At 49.7% G+C, this 7,713-nt stretch overlaps 1 pseudogene; it reads left to right on the top strand.

Annotated features, from left to right (window-relative positions):
* The first annotated feature begins 233 nt into the window (after nucleotides 1–233).
* LOC146811425 (E3 SUMO-protein ligase KIAA1586-like) lies at nucleotides 234–2,999 on the top strand (annotated as a pseudogene).
* Nucleotides 3,000–7,713: the final 4,714 nt, after the last annotated feature.

Raw genomic sequence — 7,713 nt, forward strand, 5'->3', positions numbered from 1 at the left:
CTGCAGGGCAAGCAGGGGTATGATTTGGAAAAGGCCTGAATTTGGGTGGGCAAAGTAGGAGGAGGATCCATTTGGATTGTACTTGTAGTCAGTCATGGATGGTAATATATGTGCAGATGCAGAAATGTCTTTGGTGCAAACTGCAAATAAATATTAATTGTGCATGTTACTTAGACGAATTGACATCACACTTTGCACGTCGAGCGTGTTTTCTTTCACTTTGCTTCCCTAGAATGTCACACACTGGACAGAAGAAGATTTCAAGCTACTTCACAAAATTTAAGCCCAAAGATGATGAGGAGCCTGCAAGCAAACTTGCTAGAAAAGACCATGTACTTCCAGAGGATGAAGGGAACAAGGAAGATGAAGAAGTGCGAGAGAAGGCACTAGATGAGAGCGACCCCACTACTAGCAGCAGCGTTATCACCCCTACAGAAGAAAAGACACAAGATAGTCCTCTTAGAGATGAGCAGCATCATGCTGTGGAAATTGATACAGAGACAGAGGAAACAGCAAGCACTAGCAAACAGTTTAACATATCACTGAAACCACATTCAGACAGAGGGCCCGATTCACAGAACTAACTTAAGACAAAATCCTAAACTTACTACTTTTGGTATTCACAGAAGTTAGGATTTTGTCTTAAGTTTGTCTTAAGACAAACTTAAGACAGACTTAAGACAGTCTTAAGACAGACTTAAGACAAACTTAAGACAGACTTAAGACAGACTTAAGTTAGGATTTTGTCTTAAGTCTGTCTTAAGTCTGTCTTAAGTTTGTTTTAAGTCTGTCTTAAGACTGTCTTAAGACTGTCTTAAGTCTGTCTTAAGTTTCTCTTAAGACAAACTTAAGACAAAATCCTAACTTCTGTGAATACCAAAAGCAGTAAGTTTAGGATTTTGTCTTAAGTTAGTTCTGTGAATCGGCCCCAGAGTTTTTAGGAAAGGCATTCTTCCTAAAGGTTGGAAACATGACCAAAAAATATATTTCCAACACAAGCATCCGTGGTTAATTGTTAAAGGCCCTAACCTTGGCTGTTCTGTGTGTCGCCAAGTCCGTGATCTTGGTGCTGAGAAATCCAGGGGAATGAAATTGTCCAAAGAATGGACTGAGTCTACTGTGAAGGCATATGGCAGCAATATAGAACAGCAGCAGAAATCATTGAGGAAAAAGATTGGAGAACATGCACAAAGCAAGGCTCATATTACAACTTTAAAAATCTTAGAAAATGCAAAAAAAGATCCTTTATTGAAAGTAACTGCAAAAGCGCAATCTTTACAAATGTCAGCAACAGCCAGAATATTCCGAGTAGCTTATAAGGAAGCAAAACGGAACAGGCCAGCGTATGGTTTTGAAACCGAGATAGACTGTCACCAGTTGAATGGACTAGATATGGGGCGAATTTTGTACTCCAATGTAGCTTGCTCAAACATACAGCGCCACATAGCCTCAGAAATGAAGAGGAAATATTTGCCAAAATTATTGAACTTTCCCCAAAAGTAAGTCTTTTACTAGATGAAGCCACTGCATTAAATAGGAAAAGTTCTTTAATTGTGTACATGCGAATAATGCAGCTACCTGGCATGGACTCCCCAGCTAATATTTTTGTTGACCTCATTGAGCTGAGTGATTTGTCAGCTGACGGCATAGTAAACAGTTTACTATCTGCACTAAAAAAAGATCCAGTTAACATAAGTGAGGATTTTCTCTCCAAATGCCTGGTTTCTGTTGCCTGTGATGGAGCTTCTGTGATGTTTGGCCGCCACAGTGGTGTTGTGAAGAGGTTGCAAGAAAAAATCTCTCCCAATATTGTAGCCTGGCACTGCTCAGCACATCGCCTGGATCTTGCTGTTCATGATGTCATGAAAGATATTGGCGCTACAAATCATTTCAAAAACTTACTCGATAAGCTTTATTCTCTATTTGCCACATCTGTTAAAAACCGTTTGGAGCTGAAAGAATGTGCAGAAGCTCTTGACATTCAGCTTTGCAGAATAGGTCGAGTGTTAGATACTCGTTGGGTTGCATCAAGCTTCAGAACAGTGGAGGCTATTTGGAATGCTTACCCTGCTCTCTACAAGCACTTTACTAGAGCAGCAGATGATGGTTCCCGTGACAGTTCAACACGAAATATGTACACAGGCCTAGGAAGGCGGTTATCATCTATCCAGTTTGTTGCTAATCTTGGGCTAATGTATGATGCTCTTCAGGAGTTATCAGAGTTATCACTCGAGTTACAAAGACGTGAGTCTACAATCATTGATGCTCATCGAGCTATTTGTCGGCAAATTGCAGTGTTTGAGGCAATGGTAGACAGGCAAGGGAACCACTTCTCATAGTGTAAAAAGGGCATAGAAGAAAATATATTCCAAGGTGTGATGCTGCACAAAGGAAAGACCACTGATAAAATCATTGAACAGGGACAGTTTTTTCGTAGTCTTGCAGAAAATCTAAGACATCGTTTGTTGTCTACAGGAGGTACTAATCCGACTGACAAAAAGGCTGAGTATGATACACTGATTAGCGAAGTGAAAGTTTTATACAAACAGTACTGGCCTGATGAGCTACCTGTTCTTTATGGTGAAAGTGACATTGAGTCTCTGTGTAAACGATTCAACATTGCCAGTCGAGAAACTATACGTGCTTACAGAGAGTTTAAGGAATCTGGAGGGAAAGAAATTAAAAGGCAGTTCAAGGAGCTTTTGATGGCCTTACACACTATTGCAATCAGTACTGCAGAATGTGAGCGGGGCTTTTCTCAAATGAATCTTATTTGCACATCTACAAGAGCATCATTGCTGACTGAAACAACATGTTCTTTAATGTTTTTAAATCTTGTTGGCCCACCATTGAAGAGATTCAACCCCATCCCTTATGTTCAGTCATGGCTTGCAAAAGGACGAAGAGCAGCTGATGACACTAGGAGTAAAGCAAGGAAAGAGGAAGACTTGGAATGCTCAAGCAATTTAAACTGTTTGTGGGCATTTCTAGAAAAATAGATGCTAGCCAATTCCAACTGACAAAACACATGTCATTGCAATGTTTTGAAAAAGTTAGGCTTTACTGTGTTTGGATATTTAATTATTGTTCTACTTTATTTAGATTATTAATTTGAAATGATAACACTTTGTTGACAGTGTCAATTTATTTAATATTTTTTTATATTTATGTCTCTTCCTTTTTTTTGGATGTAATATATATTGTTATATTTTATATATGTTATTTATTTTGTTTTTATGAGACAATTCTTTTTCGTTTTTCATTTTAGAACATGTATGTATTTATTTGACTGTATTTATCTATATTTTAGTTTGAGTCATTTTGTCTTTATTTATATTTTGTATGGTATTATGGTCATTTTGCACTAATGGGTATGACTTGAGATACAGAAATTCAAACTGCCCAGGCAGACACTACCTATTCTTTTGGCTTAGGTACCTATAGGACTTTTGGGGGAGTTGACATTTTTCCGTGCTTTGTTAATATACAAATCTTTAATTAAAAAGTCATATTTTGAATATATATGCCTCTTTTCTAATCTCTGTCTTGTCTGTATGATACAGAACTACATTTGGAAACGCCAGTTAAGTTCCATGTTTTTTTTGATAAACACATTTTTATTGTGTTTTGAGGCATAAAGGACAATATCAAGAATTATATACATCAGTGCATTGAACAAGGCATCAGTAACTTCAATCAGGGAAGCATCAACAAACAATTGCAAAGACCCTCCCTTCCTCCCCCATCCTCCGTCCCCACCCTCTGCGCCCCCACCCTTCAAAACAGGCCCCCCAGCCATTTCCCCGATATCTTGCGGAATTTTTTGGGGCAGCCCCGTGCAGCGTATAGCGACCGCTCCTGGGCCGCACACCAATCCACCCCTCTACTCCAGGTAGCCACTCTGGGCGGGTCTGGCTGTGACCACACTGCCGATATATCCCTCTTAGCCACCATAAGGGCAGTGGCGAGGAAGTACTTCTCGTTATGGGACCCATCCATCCCGTCCATGATGCCCAGCAGGGCCATTCTAGGCTCGTGGGGAACCTCCCATCCCAGGACCTCCGCTAGCTCGGCTTCGATCGTTGCCCAGTAGACCTCCAGACGGGAACAAGACCACACCATATGGAAAAAGTCCGCCGGAGCTACCCCACAGCGAGTGCAGGAGGCGTCCACGCGGAGGCCCGCACGATACAGGCGGTCCGGAGTCAGATAAGCAGTGTGGAGGTAATAGAGTTGGATGAGCCGCAGCCTAGCGGAGGTGGTAAGCGACCGAGGGCCCATAAGGGCGTCCCTCCAGTCCGCCTCATCCAGGGGTCCCACCCAGGCCTCCCATCGCTGTTTTAGCCCGCTCCAGTACACCGGGGTATTGTTAATCAGGGATTTATAAATGCGGGATATACCCCCCTTCCCCAGATACCCCAACATCACCTGAGCCTCAGGTGGGCTATGGGGAAGGCAGTCTGGAGTCTAGAGGGATGTGAGCCCGGACCGCGTGGCGCAATTGAAGGTAGCGGTAGAATTGAGAAGGCTGCAGCGAGAAGCGGGTCTGAAGCTCCTGGAAGGAACACATGTGGCTCCCACGCCATATATCGCCCAGACAGGAGATACCAAGAAGATCCCACTGCCGAAAGCCCGCTAGTCCCACCACCTCCCGCAGCCATGTCCCGTGCCAAAGCGGAGTGAGTTGCGTGGACGTCCCCGACCATCTGGTGTGCCGCAAGGCCGCGCGCCACGCGAGAAAGGGAGCCCGCACGACGTCTGGGAGTGACAGGGGGATCGTTGTGCCATAGAGCATGTTTTGGATGGAGGAGAACCCGAGGCAGTGCACCTCGAGCCGATAAGCCGGGTCGCCCCAACCACCCGAGAACCAGTCATGGATCACCAGTAGCTGGGTGGCCAGATAATAAAGGTATAGGTTAGTCATGCTCAGGCCGCCGTCATAGGAGGGGACCCTGCAGCGATCCAAGGCCAGCCGAGGCCTACCGCCGCCCCAGAGGAATTTGGTCACCATCTTATCCAGGTCCCGAAATCACGGGCGCGGAAAGGGGCATGGAGTGTTTTGCAGCATGTAAAGAAACTTGGGGAGGATCATCATCTTATATAAGGCGACTCTCCCTAGCGGATTCAAAGGGAGGGACTGCCACCGGAGCATATCTGATCTGGTCTTGTTGACTACTGGAGCCACATTGAGGGCCCAGCAGAGTTCCGGAAGGAGGGTGACCCAGATCCCCAGGTACTTAAAGGAGAGTCTCCGGAGGGGAATATCCGATTGCCAGTCGAAACATTCCCGCGACGGGTGTAGCGGGACTAGAACAGATTTTTTGGGGTTCAGATGAAGACCCGGCGCTTGGCCAAACCGATGAAGGATCCGGCGGACCTGGGGCCCCGAGGTCGCTGGATCAGAAAGATAGAGGAGGACATCGTCCGCGTATAGGGCAATCTTATCGGGGGCCACATCTGGCCATTCCCATCCGCGAAGAACGGGATCTGCACGAATCAGCACCGCCAGGGGTTCCATGGCCAGAGCGAAAAGGAGGGGCGAGAGCGGACATCCCTGGCGCGTCCCCCGACCTATGGGAAACGTGCGAGATAGAGCCCCATTGACCAACACACGGGCCCGCGGGTGCGCATACAGGACCGCTACCATGGCACGGAACCGGAGACCGAAGCCCATACGCTCCAGGACGTCACCTAAGTACGCCCATCCCACGGAGTCGAAGGCCTTTTCAAAGTCGACCAAGAGGAGGGTCAGATAGGGGGAAAGGCGGCCGCGGTGCGCCATCGCGAGGTGCAGGCGCCGCAGGCAGTGTCTGGTCCCCCGATCCGGCATAAAGCCACATTGATCCGGGTGGACCAGGGAGGCAAGCGACGGGCGCAACCGCTGCGCCAGGACCGTAGCATAGATTTTGAGTTTGGTGTTGATAAGGGATATCGGCCGGTAGTCGGAGCAGGACCGCGAGGGAGGCTGTGTCTTGGGGAGGGCAACTATGGTTGCTGTGTCCGTTTCGGGCCGGAACGAGCCCGTCTCCACCACGGCCGCAAAGAGGTCCCGAAGCCTCGGGGCCAGAGTCTCACGATAGTGAGCGTAGTACTCCTGGGGGAACCCGTCGGGTCCCGGGGTCTTCCCAGGCGCCAGGCGGCCAATCGCCTCTTCAATCTCCTGCAGCTCGATCGGCGAATCAAGGGTCTCAGAAACCTCAGGCTGCAGCCGCGCAAGCGTCGCCCCGTTCGTCCCCAGCAACTCCTCTAGGAAGAGCGTGGACGGCCGGAGACGGTACAGCTGGGAATAATAGTCAGCGAACGCCTGGGCTATCGCCACCGAGGCTGTGTGGATGCCACCCGCAGGGTCCGCGATGGCTGGAATGATCCTGCCCGCCCGGGGATAAGTCGCCAGTCGGTGGAGAAGAGTGCCGTTTTTGTCTCCCCAGCCGTACACCCGGGCCACCGAGGAGCGCCACAGAATCTTCGCCGCCTCCAGGGAGTGTAGGCGAATCTCTTCCCGCAGGAAGGCCAAGCGACGAGACCGTGCGGCATCATCCAAGTCCCCCAGACTATGCTCCAGTTCCAAGGCTTGAGCCTCGCAGTCCGTGAGCTTCTGGGATTGAGCCCGCCGTTGGCGTTGCAGATGCCCCTTAGCGGCGCCCCGAACAGTCGCCTTGCCGGCCTCCCACAGGACGGCAGGGGAGAGGACAGAACCTTCATTGTGAGAGTAATAATCGGCTATCTCGCCCCCGACGGCCTTCCGAAAAGCCTTGTCGTGGAGGAACCAGGCGTTCAAACGCCACATCGGACGGGCAGAGAGGGGGGGGGGCCGAGAGCGAGGAGCACTGGCGAGTGGTCCGAAAGGCCCCTCGGGAGAATGCGTACATCCCGCACCCCCGCGCAATCGGTGGATGGTAAGAAGATGAGGTCGATCCGGGCATGGGAGTGATGGGCCGCCGACGTGTGGGTGTATTGGCGCGCCTGCGGGTGCCAGATCCTCCAGACATCGCAGAGGCCCTGTGATTCAGCCCAGGACGAGAGCTGTTTTGCATGGCGACGCGGGTCAGGGAGACCGGACCCGTCGAGTCCAGGTGGGGCGTTGAAGTCCCTGCCGAGAATGAGGGAACCCGCCGGGAGTGTCGGGAGGAGACCCGCTGCGTGGGAGAGGGCCGACGGCAGGAGGGATGGTGCCGCGTAGAGGGACATCAGGGTAAGGGGTCGCCCCTCCAGAGTGCCACATACCACCACTACCATACCCTGGGGGTCCAAATGCACCCGGGTCAGGACAAAGGGGAAGGACTTGCGAAGCAAAATGGCCACCCCTCGGGATCCCCGTGCAAAACCTGAATGCCATACCCTGTCATAACCGTAGCGGCCAAGGAAGGGGCAGTTGTTACCCAACAGGTGAGTCTCCTGGAGGAGGAGCACATCAATCTCTGCACGTTGCGCATATTTGAGTACCGCCATGCGTTTAAAACGGTCCAGAAGACCATTGACGTTCCAGGATAGTATGCGCATGGCGGCCCTAGGGACAGGTGGGTCAGCCATAGTCTAGGACAGAAGAGGGGGCCAGTGGAGGTGCATCTGAGCAGGCCCCTAGAGAGGAAGGACAGCGGGACATCGGGCGAGAGAGCAGGTCAAACAGTACATGATACCTTAGCACAACAGATAAGAGGGAGTCATCCCCCACCAACAAAATCTCCCCAACGAGGAAGAAACAACCCCAAACCA

This window comes from Triturus cristatus, chromosome 7 (assembly GCF_964204655.1).
Source record: "Triturus cristatus chromosome 7, aTriCri1.1, whole genome shotgun sequence".
Lineage (NCBI taxonomy): Eukaryota > Metazoa > Chordata > Amphibia > Caudata > Salamandridae > Triturus > Triturus cristatus.